This window comes from Papio anubis, chromosome 19 (genome assembly GCF_008728515.1).
Source record: "Papio anubis isolate 15944 chromosome 19, Panubis1.0, whole genome shotgun sequence".
NCBI classification, from domain to species: Eukaryota; Metazoa; Chordata; class Mammalia; order Primates; family Cercopithecidae; genus Papio; species Papio anubis.
This window is the reverse complement of record NC_044994.1, coordinates 40,936,187-40,960,053: the sequence shown is the minus strand read 5'-3', so window position 1 is coordinate 40,960,053 and position 23,867 is coordinate 40,936,187. Positions and strand designations below refer to the sequence as shown.

The 23,867-nt window shown below is 52.2% G+C and overlaps 1 protein-coding gene and 1 long non-coding RNA gene across 8 annotated transcripts in view; both read right to left on the bottom strand.

Annotated features, from left to right (window-relative positions):
- Nucleotides 1–23,867, bottom strand: part of CTIF (cap binding complex dependent translation initiation factor) — a 333,464-nt gene that overhangs the window by 56,855 nt on the left and 252,742 nt on the right. The gene's annotated exons all lie outside the window — the stretch shown is intronic.
- On the bottom strand, nucleotides 712–21,921 carry LOC103879730. The gene is made up of 3 exons (XR_004180073.1): nucleotides 17,986–21,921; nucleotides 13,722–17,040; nucleotides 712–6,747 (listed from the first exon to the last, which is right to left on the bottom strand). It is a non-coding gene; the product is annotated as an uncharacterized LOC103879730 (long non-coding RNA).

The following is a 23,867-nucleotide window of genomic DNA, read 5'->3' as shown; positions in this document are numbered from 1 at the left end:
TTTAAGGCTACCATTTAAGCCCCGTTTCCTGCCTAAAACTATTTATTGACGTACTGCTATTTCCTGCACCAGCCACATCAATAAGCCCTGAAAGCCATTCAGTGTCTCAGGTTTCTCAAGGCATTCTGGGAAATTCTTCCCACTTGGGATAACCACATGAGCTCTGGCATGGTGGAGTGCAGTGGCCAAGCCAAAAACAGCTGTATGCAGGCAAAGGGGAAAACACACCCCCACCCCACCCAGGGGCGCAAACCACCACAGGGAGATGCTACTGGAGGGTGGGGTTGGGGGTGGTCAAGGCACAAGGACCATGGTGCATATATTTTTACACTTCCTGAGGGGGACGGGCAGCCCCTACCAATCCCTGCAAACTCACCCTCATTTCGGGCTCCCTCTTGGAAAATGAATGGCCCAGGGAAATTTGCCCATCCAAATACTGTGTCCCCAGTGACCCTGGTTTGTTTCTGTCCAGAGAGGTGGCTGCTGTTGCCATCTCTCCAGTGGGGAGGAGAAAGTGCACTTTTATTTACTGCTAGCAGGAAGTTTCTTTTCCTTGAGAAGCTGGATACCATGTGGGAAGGACAGACCATGGGAAGCTGTGGGAGCCCGGCAGCCGGGAGTTAATCCCAGGCATTCTTCTCCTGGGCGATTGGTTGAAGGGCTTAAAAAACATATTTGACAGAATTCTGTATATTGAAAAGAGGAAACTAATTTTCAAATAAAAGGTGCTTTGTTTTTTATTTGGCCCCAACTTTCCTCCTTTCATGTTCCTGCTTCCACGTTCCCTCTTCAGGGAGGCCTCCCTGGCTGTCCCCTCCACGACAGCCCCCGGGACTCCTCATTCCAACTCCGCTATGCTTCCTTCCCAGCCCTGATCACCTCCACTAGGTCCGATGTGTGTTGATGACCTGAATTTTTGCTAGAAGCGTTTCCTGAAGGCAGGAATCCTGTTTTCTGAGCCATAGTCATGTCCCCTGGAATGGGACTTGGCTCGTTGTAGGTGTTCAATGAACATGTGTGGACTGGATGTATAAATATCCCACGGTACGTGGTCAGACAGCTCTTCGCTAAGAGGACAACCTGTCCAAAGGGCAGGGGGCTGTTACTCTAAGACATAAGAGTACAGAGTCACCATGTATGCCCGACTCATCTTTTCGTTCATTTGTAGCTGACAGTTCACTCTCGATATTTTCTTCCCACCGTCTCTGGGCCAGTCCCGGTCCCTGCTCCAAGGCCGCTGTCTCATGACATTTGTTTCACTTTTGTAGGTTAACATTTTTGCCACACAGTGATGTTTCTTGGCTTATTGGATTTTTTTCCCCCTTCCTAGGGTTACTTCAAGTAAGGCCATGACATTCCGCAGAGCCACCCTTTGGTGGTGTGGTGGGGTCACAGGTGATGTCAGTGTAGCTCCGCCCCAGCCCTGAGTCTCCTCTCTGTCAGACTCTCCCCTCAGGGCTTTGCTGAGGCCAGTTGCAATCCCTCCGGCAGGCTTTCCTCCTTGGTTCCCCCAACCAGTGAAGCCCCCTCACTCCTCTGTCCCTATCACACAGTCCAGGGCCTGCGGCCTGGCCCCCATGGGTAGACCTGGCCTTCGGTAGTTCCTGGAAGGCTCCCTCCTCATCCCAGTCATCATCATGTGGGAGGAGCCCAGGACAGGAGCCTCCAGCTCAGAGAGACAGTGCAGTCCTTCCTTGGCACCTGTTCCTATCAACAGTGAGGCAGAGGGCTGGGAATTCCCAAGCCTAGGGCTGGCCTGCAGCGTGGAACCCAGAGACACTGTGACACATCAGGTTACCCCTGGCCTGAGAGAGGACCCTGAATATTCCCTTCTGTCCTTCCCTGGGACTTCTGGGCTGCATGAAACCTCAGAATCCTTACAGAAAAGGATTTAGCAATGTTAAGCCACCTCAAGTTGGTTCCTGTGACTTGGGACAAAAAGAACTCATCAATACAATAGGCTTCTCCTAGGTGACAAAATAATGGATTCCCAGGCCCTGTTGGGGGTGGGGGAGGACAGGACTGGGGCCTGGATGCTGGGGACTGGGAGGTGAGGGACAGAGTCAGAGAAGGGGGCACTGAGGCTGGGTGGGCAGTGCTTCTAGCAGAGCTGGAGTCAGGATAGGACGAGAAGCAGGGAAGGGGTGATCTGGTTATGACCTGGGTCCTGAGTAGCAGCCCATGGGCCCTGCCTCTCACACACCCACTCAGGGCAACATTGTGGAAGGTCTTGGCATCAGTCTGATTGGGTCAGGCAGACCTCCTTGGCTTAAATGAGTAACACGTGCAACGTATCTGGTGCAAAGTAGGTGTTGAACAAGTGGCAGAGAGACCTCCTGGTAGTTGTATCCTGAGTCACTTCATCCACCAAAGCCTGCCCCAGACCTGGCGGCCCCCGACCCCTGGCAGCCTGCACGTGCAGCCCAGCCAAGGGGCACGTCCGCTGGGCTGTACTCACAGCTGCCATCATGCCACGTCCTGACCACAGCTGCCAGTCTTGGCTCAGTCCTGCTGAGCCCTGAGGCCTGGCCCTGGGGACTCAGCCACACCTAGACTCTGGAACAGTCAGAATCTGACCTGCATGTCACTCTGCACTCTGACAACAGTCTGTGGGTGGCTGCACATCTTGTCTGGAGGGAGACGGGGACCATGTGGGCACTGGGCTGCAGCCTCCGCCCTGGGACAAATTTGCTCGCTTTGAGTTCTGATGCCAGCTGGGCCCTGAACTACTCCCTGGGTTTGGGCATGTCCCTTTTTAGGTGGACTTGAATCTTTCCCCAAGTATTCCTAACCTCCCTGGCCAACGACCCAGACACCCACCACCCAATGCCCAGGTCCTGGCCACTCCACTGCTTCGCTCTGCTCTGCCCCTAGACACTGAGGATTCTTGGATGCCAGTGACAGAAACCATCTCAGACTAGCTGAAGAGGCACACAGTCCTGGGCTGTCTTACATGGGAGGTGGGCCCTAGGACACAGCCTGTCCCCAGGGGTCAAACAGCAACCCCAGGGCAGGTCCTCCCTTCTCTCCCCTCTCTCCCTTGTCTGGGCTTTGACTTGCATGTTGACTGCTTTTTCTTCTGCCACAGACAGGGTCTCCCTTTGCCACGGCTAAGATGGCGATCAGCAGCACCTGGTCTCTCTCATAATGGTTCCTGAGCCAAAAGGAAGACAGAGCCCCCCCCCCCCGCCAAATGTCAAACCCTCAAGTCTCAGGGAAGGATTCTGACTGGCCCTGCTCATCACATGACCATCTCTCAGCCCAGTCACTGTGGCTGTGGTGATGGGGTTCCCTGATTGGACAGAACCAGGCCATGTGGCCATTCTGCAGCTGGGGCAGGTGGGATTCCTGACAGATCCCTGGACCACAGGCAGAAATAACAGCTGCCCCCTGCAATCACAGGCCTTACCTAGGACCATCGGGTGGCTGTCACAGGTGCCTGACATTCTCCTGAGCATGTCAAATTTCCGATGTGCTGGTGATTGCTGCCCTTTCTGTCCCACCCAAAAGAATGAAGAGAGAGTGATATGACGGGGATGATCTTGATTCTGCTCTAATCAATGGACATGAAAATCAAGCCCCAAATGCCGATCCTTTAACTATTATTAATAAAAAATTACCAGACACATTCTCTGTGACTGATGGTTCATGACACTGTGGCTGGAAATGCTTTCTCCCCAGCAGTTGGCTCTAGACAAAGGGCACACACTGTGGCTGGGAACAGCCATCAGCCACTTTCAGCTAAATCTAGATCACTTTGGAGACATTTCCAAGTTTCCCAGGATGTGAGCACCCAGCATATTTCTATTGGCAAAATCAGGTCAGGTAGGCTCAGCTCTGCTGATCCGTAGGAGGGGACAGGGAGGCGGGGGGATGGCGCTGGGTTGCAGCAGAGAGAAGCTGAGAAGTCAGGCTGATCCAGCGGGAATTCTGTCTCACACTTATGCAGGCGCGAAGTCTTATTCTCAGGCAAAGGAGCCAGCACCTGCTGTGGCTGTGGCCTTGAAAAGCCCTCAGAAGAGGCTGGAAGTTTTCCTTTCAGCCTGAACAGAAAGAAAAGGCTGGATTGTCTGACAGATGAAGAATACCAGTGGGACAAGCAGGAATTCCTCAAAGCAAGGTGTCACTGGACTCAGCCTCAGGGAGGACATTAGTACCACTTGTCAGGTCAAGGGGCGTGAGGAGGCTGAAGTTCCCAGGCTCGAGGGCAGCCCTCAGTGATTACACACTTAGTAGCTGGTGCCCGTGCTGGCACCCTGATCTCCTCTGCCGCCTGCCTAATCTTCATGTCACCGTCTCACCATACCTCTACCTAGCACTCTGCCTTTCGAGGCACTTCCCGCAGCTTTCCTGGCTCTGCCTCAAACAGAAACTTACTGGAGGACGAGGCTCCTTGATCTGCCTACCTTCTGAGGTTGACAGAGCTGGAACCCAGGTCTCTGATTCTGGGCCTGGTGCTCTTTGGACCCCCCAAGGCATCATGTTTGAAAAGGTCATCATGCAGACATGACAGCCGCCCACCCCTGCCTTATACTTCCCTCCAGGTCCTCAGAGGAGAGGGCTGAGTTGTTGTCTCTGCAGAATTCGGATTCTCCCTGCCTGGCTGCCATCCTGCCCAGGAGAGAAGCCGAGGGCTTGGAGACAGGTGTTTGCCAGGCCTAGGCCTGGGCACAGGAGGTAGGTCTTATCCATGACGTGAAGCTCTCCGTGGAAACAGAGGGGGCTGTGCTCACTGCGGCCTCAGCCTGAGGAGCAGGCCAACCGCAAAATAAAAAGACAGCAAGGTTAGCCAACTGCTGTGACTCCGTGTCCCCATCTAGAAAATGGAAAGTCACCATGTGACTGTCAGGCCAGTCACCGTGCCTCTGCGTCCTTATCTGTGAAATGAAAGAGACCTTTGACCTGCACCCAGGTGACAGAGTGACGCAAACAGGTGTAATAACCCTTCCTAATCAGCGAAGGGTTATTGTGTCCATATTCTGCTATGTGAGAAACTGAAGCATAAGGCGGGTGAAATGTTGTATCTGAGGTTTCCTGTGGGAGAAACTGGGAGCTGGGGCCAGAATTCAGCTTATCCAGTTCTTTGGAGATTCCTAGAGTCTTCTCCAAGGTTTCTGCCTGGTCCAGGTTCTACAAAGGTTGGGTCCCCAACCCCAGGTAGAAATGGTATCTGGGATCCCTCTGCTCTGGAAGCAGTTGGAAGCTGAAGAAATGACTTTTGAAACCCTACTTTCAATGAGTGGCCCAATTACTTCTGAAGTTGTCCGGAAGACTGGCTTTAAAAATAGATGAATACACAGGCGTTACTAAACTATTTATAGAATTTGAGAAAACCCCTTGAAATGCTCACAAAAAGATTTGACCTATAATGGGGATTCCAGAATGACTCGGCCTGAAGCTCACATCCACCCACAACTTTGAACTTTGCCACAGATGGTCTTTAAAAGTCATGTTAACATTTATGTGGCATTATCCCTGAAGGAAGTTGCAATGGGAGTGCACACGTCCTTTATCATGCCGTATCCCAAAATGTCTACTGGACAACAGTTGAGGAACAGCTGGGGAGGGGGGAGCCAGGATAGAGAAGGACACAAAGTCCAGGGAGCTTGAGGGAGACCAACGTTTGCGTCTGTGAAATGGTGATCCTGGTCTGTGCCTGCCTCTGGAGACCATATGGGGATATAGACCTGGAAGTGACTGTTGTGCCTGTCATTTCTGCAGACATGGATGGCAGCTGTTTGCACCAGGCTCTGTCTGAATGGGCCCCTCTCTCACAGTGTACCATTCCGTGTGGTCCTGCCCCACTGGACTCAGTGAGGTCCGTTCTGAGCAGTGCCGGGGGTAGGGGTAGCCCTGAAGGGAGTGCTCAGGCCTTCTCCATGCGTTCTGAGATCTGGTCTGAAGACTAGATGGGCTCCTTGTGTTGTTCCTAAGGAGGCTTGGGCCACCTGTGGGGATGGGTGAAGGGCAGTTGAGTGGGCAGACTCAAAGCTCCTGGATCCCAGGCAGAGGCCCTCTGCCACGTCTGTTTCATGTGGTTGAGGACACGCCTGAGATTGAGTTTGGAAAAACAACTCTTCTGCTAAAAATACATGAAAATCGCTAGTGTGTCAAGATATGCACAATGGGTTTGAATGCCAGACAGGCCTGGGTGAGGTGCTCTGACCCGACTCCCACCCAGTCCTTGGACCTGGGCAAGCCCCAGGCCTTCTACTATCTCACGTTCCCCACCCAGAAAAGGGAAACAGGGCTAATCACCGTGATGATGAAAATGTCTGGCCAGGGGAGCACCTCCACAAATGCCCGCTCCTCCTGCTTCCTTGGTTTTCCCAAGGACATGTGTGTGGGGGGTTATCCATGCCAGGTGTGATGGGGTAGCCTGGCTGACCTCCCACTCCTTGGCCAGTGTATGGTGGGTGTTGGAGCCAGCAAGAGGGAAGGTGTCTCTGTAGACAGGAGGGAGAACAGTAGGTGGCTACTGACATCAAGGGACTGAGGGTGGGGGAAGTGATGGGCTGGCCGGAGATGGGGGCTGATGTTCCAGCTGGTTCTAGTTTTGCCGGCATGTTTTATTTCCTTGGCTAGACTATAAGCCTCTTGGGTATCTTCCTCCTCTTTTCCTCTCTCGAGTATCTGGCAGAGAATACAGCTGGGTATAAAACAGCAGTTTAGGGACTCACATTGACTTGAGGTGTGAATGGAGGCCATCAAGATATTTCTGATGATGGAGATGCTGACTGTGAAATACTGGTAGAGTGGGGAAGAAAAATCCATCCTGTCACCATGCATACCGAGGTGACCCACCTTCACCCCATGGTGCTTCTCTAACCAGAGCTGGGGACCCTCTTACTCTGGCTGCTGAAAAGCTGGTGCACATGCACCTCCTTCAAGTCTCAGTCTACTTGTCTTCTCCTCCCAGAGGCCCCCTGCCTTCTCTAAGTAGGCCCTCCACTCTTGTGACGTCCCTTACTGTGTTGTGTTGGCTCTTCTGTGTGGCCCCATCATAACTGGAAATGGCACACCTGTAAGCTTATGTGTTCAGTGATTGCCTCTCCCACTCGGACTGCAAGTTCCGCAAGGGCAGAGAAAATCTGTCTGCTTTATTCAGCAATGTACCTGCTGCATCTAGGCCACCGGAGGCGCTCAGTGTGTATCTGTTAACTGAATAAATGGATGGGGGGCTCCAAGGCAGTGGCAACCCCAGGGAGGAAATAATTTTGGAGCACACAAAGAGGTGGGCTTCTGGCCCCTATACTAATGGGGAAGTCCCTGGCTAGATCTGAGCTTGGCCAGAGAAGGCATGAAAATGAAATTACTCTGACTTTGGGCTATTATAGAAGTTCCCCAGGAGAAAGGGTGGCTTCTAGGATGGGAAGTTCATTCTGTCTTTGTTCAGGTGTCCACGCATGACGTTGACAAATACCTCCCACGCCAGCGTCCCCAGATAAAAATACAAGAAAGGACTGATTCCTCACCAACATGGGATCCAACAGGATCCAAGAGAGAAGAGGAGCACAGAGATCCCAATGTTCTAGTGAAAGACCAGAAATCCATCATCTGGGGGCTTTTTGACCTTGGGCAAGTTATTTACCCCACTGGGCCTCAGTTTGGTCATCCACAAAATAGGGCTGATTCTACTTGTCCCATCAAGCCCATAAGTTGTTGTGAAGATTGAACAAGGCAAGAGATATACAATCCCCTCGTGAACTGAGAGTGTTCTACAAAACTGCATGGTTTGTCTTTGTGGCCAGAGACCACACCTTGCTTATCATCCCCTTAAAATCTGGCTTGGTCCTGGCCTTGCAGAGCTCAGTAAGACTTTCTGAACTGCTCTGTGTGACCCGAGGCTGCTGGCTGGCACCATTCACCTTCTCCACTCACAGCCCTGCTGACCCAGCCACCTCCTGTCAAGTCACGCGCTGGCGGCAGTGAGAGGAGGCTCCATCTGCCTCAAGATTACAGCAGCCTTGCCTCATTCTTGGCACTACTGACATTTTCAGCTGGCTCATTGGTTCTTGGGGTGTGCTGTCCTGTACACCGTAGGCCTCTACCACTCAATGCCACTAGAAGCCCCTACCCTCATCTCCAGTTGTGAAAACTCCAAATAAAATATCCCCAGACATTGCCAAGTGTCTGCTGGAGGCCAAATCACTCCTGAGAACCACTGCTGAGAGTGACAATGGTGTCCACTGCTCCCACCCATGGGACAGCTTCTCAGGACACAGCAAGGTCCAGAGGCACTTGAGAAATATTGGGAAGTGCATTAAGAGAGGGAGCTCTAATGTAAGGCCTGTGGGTGGGGGTGCACCCCGAAACTACCTTTAGAAACCTGTAGGCTACACAGGACACACAGCGGTGTGCCACACAGCTACTTCATGGGACTCGGAACTCAGCGCTGTGCTAACTTAACACACACTCAGTAGCGACTGCAGACAACCTGTCCCTGCATGGGACCCACAGACTGCAAGCACTTTCCCATTTGTAGAGAACAGATAGGGAAGCACGGTTTTCAAAAAAGCGTGAGCCCTTATGTGTGATGAACCCCAAACCCAAGAGGGTTAAATAAAGCCTGGGGTCTGGAACTGACAGCTCTGGGCTTCAGCTGTGATGGCAGCACCATAAGCAAATTCTCTCCCAGGAGTCTCACTGTATCTTTAAATGTGAGCGGCTTAGCATGCTTAACACTACTTATTTGAGGGTTCCTTGGACAACAGATAATTCAACTGTGTTTACCAGATGACGTTAACAAATACCTCCCACGCCAGTGTCCCCAGATAAAAATAACGTCAGCTCCCTCACAGGTCTGTAGAAGGAAAGGACAGGAAACTGAACTATCAATCCTGTCTGGCACCTCCTCACCCGCCTGCTTGCCCCGGTGGCGCTGGCTCTGCCGCAGACAGAGGAAGTGCTACCCAGGTGATAAGAGACACTCTGACTGTGGTCAGAGGAGCAGAGAGGCCTGGCAGGGTCTCTCTCCAACTGCTACTGGCTTTGCCCACCACTGAGGGCTCTGCTTCCTGGGCAAACATCCAAGGAGAGTGCAGAGTACCAGGAGAGCTTGGGCAAGTCACTTGGCCTTGCTGAGCTGCATCTGGAGAACGGGTTAGTAAGATGCTCCCTGTTACCTCACACAGGTACTGTGAGATCTAACTGCCTGATTCCTGTTTTACAGGGGAAAAACCCAGGGAGGCCTAAAAGTGCAGGCCTCACTGGATGAATCTGAGGAACATGTGGAAGGGCCCTTTCTGCCTCAGATCATCCCCCGACCCTAGAATACCACAGTGCCTGAGGTCAGCCCATTAATACCACACCATCAGGATAAGGCTCTGTCTCCCCAGCAAATCCCCAGTCAACTCACAAGGTAAAATATCAACTACAATTCATGCCAGCACAGTTCAAGGGATCAGAACTCTGAAACTTGCCATCCCCCCCTTTTTTTTCTTGAGACGGAGTCTCACTCTGTCACCCAGGCTGGAGTACGGTGGTGTGATCTTGGCTCATGGCAACCTCCACCCACTGGGTTCAAGCAATTCTCATGCCTCAGCCTCCCAAGTAGCTGGCATTACAGGCGTGCACCACTGCCCCCAGCTAATTTTTGTATTTTTAGTAGAGACAGGGTTTCACCATGTTGGCCAGGCTGGTCTTGAACTCCTGGCCTCAAGTGATCTGCCCGCCTCGGCCTCCCAAAGTGTTGGGATCACAGGCATGAGCCATCGTGCCCAGCCAGAAAGTTGCCCTTTTATGAGAAAAACAGAACTGAGACAAGTTGGATTTGAAGGGAAGAAAATTAGGGATAGTTTAGATATTCCTTATAGGGTAGTGCTCTGGGGAATCATCTACCGGGTGGCTGATCACAGGAGGCCTTGGAGTCCACAGGGGACCCTGACAAGTACACTGGAGACCTGGGCAGAGGGAGGCCACAGCTGCAGATGGCTGACATGGCTTTTTGCTCTGGGCTGGGCACCTCTGATTCCAACTGTCAGAAAAAAGACCTGAGCTCTATAAAGGATGGTCTTAAGGAAACTGTAGGTCTCCAAGCCAGACTCACTAAGCAGTGTGGATGGGGAAACAATTCCCGTCACAAAAGTCCCTCGGATCAGCTACCCGAGCGATTTCAGTAGGAGTGCACTTACAAATATTCCAGAAGCTATGAGCATGTAAAAGAGGCAAGAGTGTTCTAAGTCCTTCCCCCCGGGTAGCTGTGGGCTGGCTTTGCCTGTTCTAAGTCCTTCTGCCCTTGGGTGGCTATGGGGTTGAGTGTGGAGGCAGGTGTCATGGGATGGCAGAGGTTCAGATGGCCACTTCCTTGTCATCATGTCCATGTTGATAAGCTGCTTTCTGTTCTCACTATCTCCAGCTTGCCCCCTCTGTCTGCACACAGGCCTTCACTGATCCATAAACATGCAGAATGATGGACGTGTTAGCCAACTTCAAAACTGGGCATTCAGGCCAGGTGTGGTGGCTCACGCCTGTAATCCCAGCACTCTGGGAGGCCAAGGAGGGGATCAAGAGGTCAGGAGTTCGAGGCCAGTCTGGCCAACATGGTGAAACCCCGTCTCTATTAAAAATACAAAAATGGCCGGGCGTGGTGGTTCACGCCTGTAATCCCAGCACTTTGGGAGGCCAAGGTGGGCGGATCACGAGGTCAGGAGATGGAGACCATCCTGGCTAACACAGTGAAACCCCATCTCTACTAAAAATACAAAAAAAAAAAATTAACTGGGCGTGGTGGCGGGCGCCTGTAGTCCCAGCTACTTGGGAGGCTGAGGCAGGAGATGGCATGAATCTGGGAGGTGGAGCTTGCAGTGAGCTGAGATCATACCACTGCACTCCAGCCTGGGCAACAGAGCAAGACTCCGTCTCAAAATAAATAAATAAATAAATAAATAAAATAAATTAAAAAAATTAGCCGGACATGGTGGCACGTGCCTATAGTCCCAGCTACTCAGGAGGTTGAGGCAGGAGAATCACTTGAACCCAGGAAGCGGAGGTTGCAGTGAGCCGAGATCATGCCATTGCACTCTAGCCTGGGGGCAGACAAGACTCCGTCTCAAAAAACAAACAAACAAACAAACAAACAAAAACCTGGGCATTCGGGGTCTGCTTCTCTTCTCTGTCCTGACCTGTAGTTCTAGTAACTTCCAGCACAGGAAAGATGGTACCTGGCTGAGAGCTGTGGGTGCCAGGCGGCTCGGCTTTCCCAGGATGTGGATGGTGAAGGCTTGTGTTGGGGGAGAAAAAAGCCGTTTTCTATAAACATTAAATTCTTACACTAAACCCTCCCTCAAGAGAGACGGTTTCCCCTAATAGTCTGAAATTCTTCCCAACACAGAATTCTTAGTAATCAGGCTGATGACAACAGAGAAAGTAAACCCAAGTGTTGAACTTGATTCTGGGGAACCAGAGGAAGGAGGACTAGTTATATTCTCCAGGTTAAAAAGCTCCTGCGGAAAATAGGACCACCCATCTGAAAGAGCCTGGGGATGCAGGTGTCTTTTTTCAAGCCAACTTAAGAAACCCAAATAAGATAAAACTAAGAAGGGACTTTTTTCCCCAATGGGCATCTTCATTAAATGGAAGAGCTCACTGCAGGCTTCCTTTGACCTGGGACTGCCTTAAAGTACTCCTGGTTAGATGAGAAGGTGAAGTACAGGCTTGCATCTGCAGTAGCCCATGAAATGGCCCATTTTTCAAAAACTGCATTATCAGGATCCCAAGAAATTGTGACCTTGGAGAAATCAGGTTGGGGGAGAGGCTAAGGCCCACCGGCAGGGCGTAGGGCACTCTGGAGGGGTCTAGGGAGCAGGACGAGAATGGCAGTTATGGGGGCTCTTGGAACGACGGCCTCCATGCTCTGATGAGTCTCTCTCTGGCAACTAAGTCCATGGTTTGACACAGTATCCTTCAAATAAAAGGTAAGCTTGTCAGCCGAGTATCAAAAAACCTGGCCAGGAGTAATGCCACCTGCTTACAAAGTATAGCTTCTTCCCAAGGTTAAGGTGACATCTATTTAACAGGAAGCTATGGCAAAACTAACCACTTAGGATTATCATGTTCTGTCACGAATCCTCATACAAGACCCTCGCCAGCTAATTTGGAGTCTATAGCCATCCATCTATCCATCTACTCACCCACCCATGACCCATCTATCCACGCAACCACCTACCGATCACCCATGCATCCACCCACGCATCCCTCCCTCCACAGATGCTTGTGGGTCTCCTCTCTGCCAGGTGCTGACTCGAACGCAATACACACAAAGGGCCTGGGGGAAGGAATATCCTAGGCTGCCTTCTGAAATCTGCTGAACAATCAGGAAAACCTCCAGAGTTCCCACATGCTCGAGTCTGACAGGCATCTCCAGAGGGCATCTGCTTCGATCCCACCTGCCTTCAATCATCCTGGGTGGTTTGTAAAGCTGTCCTATTTTTAAAGCTATTCTGGGAAGAATGTCCCCAAACTTCCCTCTGCTTCCACGTTTCCCTTCAACCCCCACCTCAAGCAGTTGGCTACTGAAATGTCAATCCCCCGACTCAGCCAAAGCCACTCCATCTGTGGGAGAACCAGCCGTAGCCCAGCAACCCCTTCCTCAGCTCCAAGACCCTTCGCCCACCCTGGGGAGGCTGGGTTTGCTGTTTGGGAGTTTAGCCGAGGCCCTCAACTCTCGAGTTGCAGACGGCCCTTAGATCTAGCTTTCCCCAACCCTGTCTTTCCAGCACTGCTGTGCTGAACCCTCACTGATTCTGTGCCTGATGTGACTTTACACTGTTCAAAGGCTCACCCATGCCTTCAGCTTGGAACTGAGCTGGGAGGAATACATCTGTCAAAGGAGCAGCAAAAGATATGAGTGGTATCGACTGTATATCTCTGGGAGGAATGGGCAGAGAGCAGGAACCAAGCTGAGGGCTAGAATGGAGAAAGTGAGGTAGAATGGCCCTGGGGCACTGCCTTGCGGGGCTGAGAGCCACCCTTTGGGCTACTAGTCAGAAGCCCAAAGGATCCCAAGGAGGTACAGATTACTCCACCTCCTCTGGGGAGATAGGGATGGGGATGAAATCTGTAGAGCAGAAGAGAAGTAACAGGTGCTTAATTTTTAGTATCCCACTGCCAGCACTGTGCGGGCATGGGTGGCTGGGAGACTCAGGATCTCATCTGCAAGGCTGGGCTATGTGATACAATCCCGTGGTCTGTGTATTGGCTGTCTGGAAACCAGACTCTTCCCCCAAAACCTTCCCCTTTCCTGGGGAAATGGCACTCAAGTTGGATAAAACTGGGGTGGGCTGCCATTTTGAACTCATCTATTTTCCTGTTTGGGCATTGGCATGGTGATCTCAAAGAAGTATTTGGGAGCAATTTTAGGGAAAAGTTGATAAATGAAGATAAACTTGAGTTGGGCTAATTCTTAAGAAAAGAGAGGAGGAGAAGGCGGCACACAGGAAGCCCCCTGGAGCCTGTGGTCACCCAGCATGTCATTTGCGCCAAGGGATTCTGTTTACTGAGCTATCCTCATGGAGGGAGGGAACATTTTGTGAGAAAAAAGAGCATAAAATATAGTGGGCGCTAAATACTTAATCCTGCTGGCACCATGTTACAGAAGCCAGAGTTGTAAATGGCTGTGGGGAAAGGCCTGAGTTATATAAAGCCACAGGGAGCAAAGCGGGCCCCAGGCGCCTGTCCTATCCTCTCTGTCAGTTTCCCGGAAGCTGAAATGTAAGCCTTACCAAGGAATACAATGATGAAATGACACCATTTTCCCAGGAAATGTCAAGAGATTTAGAGGGGATGGGGCTGCAGCCTGCCCCTCCCTGCTTCTCCCAGGCAGGAGCCTCCTGGTTTATAAGGATAATTACTTAGCTCTCCTGAGCCCACCCTTGTGCCAGCCTGCAAGGGGATCCCAGGGAGGGGGCAGAGGCTGTAGCCTCTCTCCTGCAGCTGGCCTATTATGACAAGGGTGGAGTCAGAGCCCCGTCATCAGCCACCCATTCATACATAACTCTAGACAACTGGAGACACGGCTTCTGTTCTACAGCAAGTGGCCTTTGCACCATAGAGCCTCACCCTCTGGAGATGGCATCCCATCTCATGGTTTTAAATACCACCTAATGGCTCCCCGGGGCTTGTTTCTATCCAGATCACCCCTCTGAATGCCGGGCTCCAACTGTCCACTCAACCTGGCCACTTTCTATTGCACAATTCTAGCATGACATGTCCAATAGTGATCTCCTGGTCCACCCTCCAAAGGCTACTCCTCTTGAATCATCTTCCCCACCTCAGTTAGTGGTAAGCCCCTCTTCCAGTTGTCCAGGCCCCAAATCTTAGGTCATCCTTGACCCCAACATTCTCTTGCACCTACGTCCAGTCCTTCAGAGGATCCTCTCAGGCCTTCCTTGAAAGTAGACCCAGACTCTGACCTGTCCCTTCACCCTAATCACTTCTTCACCACCCCTTACTTAGACTCTCCCTTATTTACTCTCCCACATTTACTCAACAGATTTGTGGATCCATTGCTTTTATGCTCATTGTCTCCCTAAAAGCTTCAGGCTGGTATCCCTGTGTCTACTCCACCCTTTCAGACTCCTCTCAACCCAGCAGCCTGAGTGACCCTATTAAAACTCAGGTCAGACCTTGCCTCCCCTGCTGGAAACCCTCTGATGCATCCCATTCCTCTCAGAGCTAATCTCGCCCTTGTGAGCCTGTAGATCCCGGCATCCCGCTGACCTGATCCCTTCCCATGGCACCCATCCACTTCCCTGGCCTGGACTTCTTGCAGTTCTCCCATGGGGCAGGCACGCTCCTGCCTCTGGGCCTTTCACTGCTCTTTCTCTTTGACCAGGATGCTCCCCAGGTCTGCATGGCTCACTCCTTCAAGCCTATCCAAGGGTCACCTAGGTGAGCTCTTTGCCAATCACCCTATTTAAAATTATCCCCCAACATGCCCTGCTTCCTTTTCCTCTGCAGCCTTTTGGAAATTTACTTATTTGCAGATCTGTCACTTTGATACTCATCATTCCTTCCTTGCTAGAATGTAAGCTCCATGAGGGCAGGTTGCTGAGTCTGTTTGCTGCTGAATCCCACCATAGCCTAGGGCCTGGCACATGGTAGGCCTTTAATTCATGGAGTGTTGAATGAACAAAGTTGCCTAAAGCTCGGTTCGAGAGACAGGAGCAAACTCAAGAGATGACACTAAGAACACTAGGTGGCAAAATCTGAGTGCCCAGTGAGGGTACAGATAGACTCCAGCAGCCTGGGTGATCAGGGAAGGCTCCAGAGAGAGATTTCCTGGGAAATCTGGGAGAAGGGATGACTATGAACAGGTTCTGCTGACTCAGGGAAGACACTCATTAGAGAGGCATGGAGGAAGGTGATAAAAGCTACAGTTGAGATGGGGCAGACTGCTGGGGGCAACGAGATGCTGTGATTGAGGTGCTGGCCCTCAGGGTCTCTGGGCAAGCCACAGGCACATTCCTGTGTCCACAAACTGGTAGCTCAAACTGAGGGGAGCCCCCAGGGCCAGGCTGGGGCTGGGTGGGAGGGAGGGGCCTCCACTCAGCTTGGGGGCTGGGGGTAGAGGCTGCCCAACCCTGGGCCACTCTCTTCTTTTGTCTGAGTTTCTGGTAGCACTGCTTGTGTCCCTGCCTGTCTATCCAGGGCCTGCCTTTCTCTTAAGGAAGGAAATGAAAAAAGAAAACGAAGTGAAACCACAAAAATGACTTAAAAGAGCTCGGGGCTCAGGGCTTGGAAGCCCTAGGTCTTCCATTCTGCTCTGCCTCTATCTTACTATAGGGCCTTGGGCAAATCACATTTTCTCTTGGGCCTCAGTTTCCTCATCTGTCCAATGTGGCTCTCACAGTCTGACCAGCCAGCATGCAGGAGGCCTGGGAGCTATCTGTGGACGTGTGTCCCTGCTTCGGCCTGGTGTCAACCCCTCTCTGGGCCTGAGCCACTGTGTAGGGCTTGTACAGGGCCTCCCCTTCCTGCCCCGGGTAGAGACATGACATTCCCTGAGGTCTGTTCTGGGAGCCAGGACTCTCCTGAGAAGATGGAGTGACAAGGTAGACAGGTGTGGGGGCTGAGGGAGAACAGGGATTGGGGGAAGCTGGCTAGAGGAGGGCCCATGGCTGAGCAGAAGGAGAAGGTCTTTTTGGGAACCCCAGCAGGTGGGCTAGCTGACAGAGGCCCCAGGAGGACGTGTTCCCCAGCACGAGGCAGCCTATGACGTGCCTCTCTGATTTCCAGGGTGGCGACGGCAGGCGCCCGTGGCTCCAGCCGGGCGGGGTCTGAAGTGGGAACTTCAGAGCTAGACTTGGCCGCATTCCTCTGAAATCCCCGGCCTGTGAGAATGAAGGCTGCCGGTCACGTCCTCCCTTCGTCTGCTCCTCCGTGAGAGACCTGGCCTCAAGCTTCTGGCCGTTAAGGCCGCCCCTCCAGCTCCCAGTGCTTTCTTAGTCTTTCAGGAAATGTCTCCAGGCCTGGTGGGGTACGTGTGTCCGGGGGATGGGGAGGGGGCTGCTGAGCTGGGCCCAGGCCAAAGGGCTCCATGGAGCGTCCTGTTGGACTTGGCAGCCTGCCCCTTGGTGACTCATGCCTGCTGGTTGTCCCTTACCCCCACGCCCCCTCGAACTCGGCACTCCAGAAACAGCCTTCTCCCATGGCCCAAGAAGCACCGCTGTAGCTCCTTGCCATGGACCTTTGCTCACACTCCCTGTCTGTTGGACACTTCCTCTGTATTTAACCTTCAGCCAAGTGACCCTGGATGAGCTACTTCCCCAGTCTGGGTCTTAGAAAAGGAGAGGGCTATACTCACAGAGCCTGAGATCCTTATTCCAGAATTTCCCTTTTTGGAAAGGTGGTTCAGTTTCTAGGCTTTAATTCTCCAAAGGACATACAGTCATGGGGGCGGAACCTCTGTCCTCCTTCTACTTCCATCCCTTCCCCAACACTTAGCAGGTAGCCTTAGGCTAACATAGGTTAACTCCTTTCATCTTCACAATGGCCCCATGGCAATGATGCTGTGATCATCCCATTTTATAGATGAGACACCTGGGACATAGAGAGGGGAAAATTACCCTGCCCAAGGTCATGAGGTGGCAGGTGGCAAAGCCGGCATTCAAAGCCAGGGGCCAGGCTCTAGCATCTACAGTCTTAACCAGTACCCTACATTCCTGATTCCAGGAATCAGCATGGGGTCTCTCATTAGTCTTCTCAACTAGTCTTAAGGTTCCTGAGAGCAAAAAAACAAAGCTCTTAATTTATACTTCTAATTTTGTTTTTTTTTCAAGACTCCTTTGGATATTGTAGGTTTGAGTTTCCACATATATTTTAGAATCAGCTTGCCAATTTCTGCCAAAAAGGCTTAATGGCATCTTGATTTGAGACTGTAGACTCTAGAGACCAATTTAGGAAGAAGTGACATTGTACTAATATTGAGTATTCTAGTCCATGAACATGGTATGTCCCTGATCTACACTTGACTGTATTTCCCTAGAGTTTCAGACAGGGCTAGACCTATAATATTAGTGCACACCTGATGAATCAAACTGAAATTAAAATTCCTTTCACTATTATCCCAAGCAAAGTCCAACTGAACCATTGCCAACATTATGAGCACTTATTGAGGGCCAGGGTTGTATTATGCCCTTTACTACATTATCTCATTTAATCCACAGCAACCCAACCCAATCATTATTACCATCCTCATTTTACCAGTGAGGAAACTGAGGCTTGGAGAGAGTAAGAAACCTATTCAAGGTTATACAACTAGTCTGTGACAGAGCTGGGATGTGAACCCAGGTCTTATTGTCATCATGTTATAGGAAAATGAAAATCAGTGACTTTCCCTAAACCCAAAGAAAATGATTTGAGACTTCTCTGTGATTTGGTACTTCCTGCCAAAGAAGCAATGGTTCAGAGGCTTAGAGTGACTGTACTAAAGGAAGATGAGGCTAGCAGTCCAGGAACATGCCCCTTGGGTGCTGAAGGACCTACCTGCACACACCTGCTCTTTGCCACCTTCTTCAGGCTCAGCACAGCACACATCCTCCTGAGTCTGCCCTGGGTCTCCCAGGGTGAAGAGGTGTGCTACTGGATGGTGGGAATGGGACAGTTTTGGCCATCATTAACCAGACTCAGTCATGCTCACTCTGATGTCATAGTGCCTTCCTAGCATCCGTGCCCACTGTTGGCCTACCTACGCCTCTGCGCCGGTGATGAGTCACACCTACCCTGTACAGAAGTACAAGTGTCTCTTTTCATTTTTTCTGTAGTGACCTCCCCAAGGGAGACCCTTGATGGTGAGAGGGTCTGTGTCCTGTTCCTATTACAGCCACACCTTTGTATTTCCCAGACTTAGGAATCTTATCTTCAAAGGCTGCCACTGTGCCTCTGGCTGTTCCCACTGCTCCCCTGACCTCCTCCAGCTCCATGAGCCCTTCTTGGTAACAAGGCCTCTGGGGGCAGGTACGTGGCCAGGCAGGGGCAAAACGCTCCAGGTGTGGCCCTGGGATGCAGGGAGATAGGAGGAACACAGTCACAGGATTCACCGCTGGCACTAAAAGGCCCTCAGTGGCTTCAGGCCACTTATTTACAGGTGAGGAAACCAAGGCTAGAGAGGGAGAAACAGCTTACCCAAAGCCCTCCTAGGAGTCAAGTGTCTGGAATTCTGACCTGAAATGTTGGTGTCTGCCCCTCCTTGGGGTGCCCCAATTGTGTTTTATGTGGAAGGTGCTCAGAATGAAGCTCTATACTCAAAGCTGGGACCCCCTGGCCCCTGAGCATGTTTCCAGCTCAGGCTATTGTTGTTACTGATTCTTTCCTACCCCTCTTCTGGGAGAGAGACAAAAACCCAAAATTCAGGTTTATCCTCCTCCCAGCCTGAAGGCTAGAGAGGGTCGGCCATCCACTTGTCCCCATGGGGGTTATCACTGGAAGACTATGAAGGGGGGGGGGGGTCCCAGCTCGAGGTCAGCAAGCTGCTCTCCCTGAGCAGTGTTTTACAGGGAGAAGTGCATGGCCCCAGCCTCACCTGTCCGGCTGAGATACTGCCCATGTCACCCCCAGGAGAGACAATCAGGACAGACACCAAACGCAGAGGACTGCCAGGCCTCCAGCCCTCGGCACTGTGGACACAGACAGCAGGCTTTCCCATGCCTTTCTGTGTGGCCAGGCCCCTCGGGGCACTGGGGAACTGGGTGAGGAGCAGGAGAATTGGGCGGGAGTTGGCGCAGGGGCAGAGAGAATACTGTTTCTAGCTGGGAGCCATGAATCTGCACTGCAAACCACCCTTTGGAAGAGAAGCAGACTGCACAGGCAGACAGAGGCAGCCGTCTGGGAGATGGAATGTGTGATGAGGCTGCACAGCCATGCTTGCATGCGCACATACACACGCACACACACACCCTGCCTCTTCTTCCTTCTGAGGAGGGGGCAGACTCAATCAGGAGAGGACACCCAGGAGGCCTGGAGCTGGGGCCCGTCATGGTCCCTGGTTGGAATGCCTGGTTTGCGGGCAACTGTATCCAAGGCCCTCAGAATGGAGGCGGCTGAGGCCTAGAGTTGGGCTGCGCGGCCCTGAGTGTAAAGCAACCTGCAGGCAGATGATTGCCTAAGGAAAGCTCCTGGTGCTTTTTCTCTTCTGAGATGTGGGTTCCCACTCTCTCCATTCTCTCCCTTCCTCCTTCCCTCCTTCCTTCCTTTCTCCCTATTTCCTTCCCTATTTTCTCTCTTCCTCTCTCCCTTCCCTCTCCCCACCTCCTCTTCCCTTCTTTCTTTTCCTTTCATACTTAACATGTGAACCAATGTGGCCACAGCCATCCTGGGCTGGGCCCCTCCTCTGCCCTATCCCTCGCAAATAGTAAGGACTGCGGGTGGATGTCGGTCATCCTTCTGGGCCGGTGCCCCCACACAGCTGCTCCCAGAGAGCCAGTGAAAGGCACTGCTGTTGTCCTGACCACAGCCCCACCCCTGCCTCGATGGTCTGGAGGCTTCAAAGAAACTCCCGGCCCCAGGGCCCCTCCCAGGCTGCTGATGAGCCATATGGATGGGCTGTGGGCTCCGGCAGGGCGCAGGCTGAGTGGTGGGGTAGGGGAAGGGAGATTTACTGCCATGGTGGGGGTGAGGAGCTCCAGAGGTCATCCAGGCCACCCCCTGCCCCATGCAGAAGGTGCTTCCAGAGTAAGTATTTGACTGGGGTGGGTGGGGGGGAAGGGTGGTAACGACCATGTTTGGGAGAGGAGGAAGGACCCCTGGGCTGGGGTGAGGCCAAGGAGGGAAAACAGGTCCCTCCTTTCCCTTCGGAGTTCCAGGTGTGGACTCTGTACCCCAGGGGTTCTGATCTTCTAGCTAAGAACAGGCAAGGCCAAAGGGCAAACATTGACTTAAACTTATCGCCTTGACTGATTCAGGCCCGTGTTCCATCGAGTTTCTGCTCAGCAGTGAACTGCACATTCACAATCGTAATCCTTAGAGTGCCCGGGATTTTCTTGTTTTCTACATCCCAGGAACTGCTTTCAATCCTTATATGCTCTGTCCCATTTAACATTCCTAACAACTCTATCATCACCCCATCATGCAGATGAAGAAACTGACATACAGAAAGGTCACTCACTTTGCAAAGTCACATGGCTTGTAAGTGGTGGAGCTGGGATTTGAACCTAGGCAGGAATGCGGCTCCTGAGTCCAGGCTCTTCACAGTGCCCACCTCTGGGCTCAGACACTAAGAGCATCTGCTGAGTGAGGCTCAGGTTCAAACTGACCCAGAGAGCCTGGATCCCCAGGACCAGGGACCAATCGTGCCTTGGGAGGGAGGCTGAAAGAGGCTGAAAAACAGGCCTGAGGCTTGCACCTCCCCCGCCAAACGCCAGGAATGAGCAGACTGTTCCACCAGCACCTCCCCTGTCTCCCTGCAGTGCTCTCTGAGCTCCTTCAGCTGGCTGGCTGGAGTACTCACTGATGCTGTGTGGGGTATGTACAGGTATATCCGGCTCTGCAAAGGAGGAAGAGTGATGGGCTTTGGGACAAGAGAGAACCTCGAGGATCCTGGATGAGTGATTCAAACTCGCCCAGCCTCAGCTTCCTTATTCATAAACCCTGGCAGGGTTGCTGTGAAGATGAACCTATGTAAGTCCCCAGCCAAATGGATGGGGGCAGTGGTTCTCAGCTGTGGCGGCATGCTGGGCTCACTCAGGAAGCTTTAAACAATGTTGATGCGGGGGTCCTACCCATAAGATGGTGACACACTTTGCTTGGGGCATAGCCTGGGCTTTGTCACTTTCCAAAGCTCCCCAGGTGCAGCCAAGCAAGGTACCCGGTAGAAATCTGGTAAACGGCAGCTGTTGATACTGTTTACCAAAGGCACGGAGGTCAGAGCTAGTTCATGGCAAAGCCAAGCTCACAGCCTGGTTTGGAATCCAAGGGAGTCTCTTAAGAATCCCCAAATCCCTTCCCCTGGGTTTGGTCTCTGGGGATTCTCACTTTTGAAAGCCTTTTGCTTTCCTTGATGGTCTTGTGGCTGGGTCCAGCTTTTCCACTCATTTCAGAGGAAACTGTGAACTGTCTTCAGGTAGGCAGGGGGCAGGTTTCTGTAGGACGCCTGACTGCAGGGGCGGAAATGCTCCCCAGCCTGAGATGAGAGGAGCACCCCCAGCAGTGCAGGTGGCGGTGGTGGGGGGCCTCATGACACATCAAGGCCATCTAGCCTATTTTGTGAAACGGCATCCCAAGTCAGGTTTCATTTCTGCAAATTATTTTTCTACTTTTGTAGTCACTTAGAGCAATCACAGCTGAGTTTCGGTTTGGAGCCTCTAAGAGTCAGAAATGTCAACAGACTGTGGTTCCTTCTGCCTTTCTGTGAGCTTTTTTTCATGAAAGAAAGAGAGGGAAGGAAGGAGGGAAAGGAGAGAGGAAGGAAGGAAGGAAGGAAGGAAGGAAGGAAGGAAGGAAAGAAGGAAGGAGAAAAGAGAAGGAAGAAGGAAGAAGGAAGATGGAATGGAAGGAAGAGAGAAAATAAATTCACCCTAGTACCTGGTTTTTCCAGAAGCAAAGAACTAGAAGCAAAACTGGCCAGAGTGTAAAACTCCACGCTCATGCACGCAGCAAGGCTGAGGGCTGGGCTCTCTGGGGTTTGCTTCTCAGGAACTAGGGGGAAGATGTCTAACGTGGCCATTCCTGGGAGTGTGGATGACAGTGAGGGTTTCCTCCGGCGTGTATGAGAGGAGTTATTCACATGTACACGTGCATGAATATACATACATGTTTCTCTGCCCAGGGGTCCTCCTGCTCATGGTGCTGATGCATGTTAACTGCCCTACAGGTAGTCCCCTCACCTCTCTCTCTCTCTCCCCCTCTCTCTTTTGCTGACCACTCATGGATCATCCCCTGACCCTTAGGCCCCACTGCCACTAAGTTGAGGCAGCCCACGCCTCTCCTGGCTTTCCCAGGAGGCTCCAATAGGACACCCTCAATGGGGTGCTTTGCTCCTCCCAGGGTCCTTATCCTGCCCTCCTCCACCCTGCTGCAGAGGAAGAGCCAAAGATGCCAACCAGGAGACATCACCTCCCTCCTTATAAACCTTTGGTGGTGCCCCAGAAACCAAAGGGTATGGTCCTCCCGACCAGGTAGGGCAAACTGTGCCCCTCCCAAGCTGGTTCTGGCTCACACTCTCTCCTCCTATCTCTGCACCCAGTGCACACTTCACTTGGGAACAACCCCTTCCTTTGCTGTACATGATTCGTGCCTGCTTCTTGCCTCTGCTCGTGCTCCTGTATTCGCCTAGACGGGGCCCTTCTGCATGCTTCTTCATTTGGCACCCCCAGCCCAGGTGCTGGGACTCAGGCCTGTGGCCCTCTCTGTGAGACAACCTCATGTGAGTTCTCCGTCCTCTCGATGCTCAGGGCTGTCTGGGTGTGCCGCGATGACAGCACCTAGCATGCTGGTTTGGAGTTACTGGGTTCTGTCTGCGTGCCCCGCCAGATGAGGAGATGCCCAAAAGGAGAGGGGACCTCCTTTTCCGTTTTTCTGCCATTTCGCTGCCTGGAACACAGCATGTGCTCAGCTGATAAATGAATGAATCTTGGTGTGGAAAAGGCTGTCCCCACCAGAGTACACATGCAGCAATGCAAAGATGTGTGCGAGAAAGGACAGGGGACTGGGGGTTTGGTGGCCCGTGTAGGTAACAGCATACGTGTGGATGCTGCGTAAGGCTGGAGGGAGTGAGTGCTGACTGGGTGCCTCTGGGGCTCGGTGGACTGAGGTCAGAGGGCGGTGGTCGGTACACAGTGCTTGCCTGGAGACAGCCTCTGCGGGTTTCCCTGGCCTACGGGATGGCGGCAGCCTGCGGCAGGCAGCAAAACACTGAATTCCCAGCCACGTGGGAGGAAGTGTCTCCAGCCGAGAGGATAGAGGAGGTGGGGTGGGGTGGAAATCCCAGCTGTAAAGATGAACTGGCAGTTCAAGCTGCAAGTTACTGTCAGGGTGAGGCATGCAGCCCCAGGGTCGGGGGGCCTCCCCAGGCTGTACCCCATGCACTCAACAGTTCCTGTTATACCCGGGCTCCTCAGTGCCAGGAGACCTGGCTACCCAGGTGAACTGTGCTGTTCTGGAACTAGAGTCCTGAGCTCCAAGATTTACTGGACTGGTAAAATTTGAGGGTTGCCAACATTTTATTTTGCTAAGCATGTATATTTTTTTAAAGCTTCATCCATCATATCATAAAAGAAAGGACAACTTAACGCCAATATGGTAGGAAGGATGCAATCTCAGAGTAATGGCCAGCCCTTCCCAGAAAGGGCAGTTGACGACTGTTCAAGTCATTCCATACATAAGCCATGCTGGTGCAGTGTAGACCAGCTGTGGTTAGTGGACTGGCCCCTGGG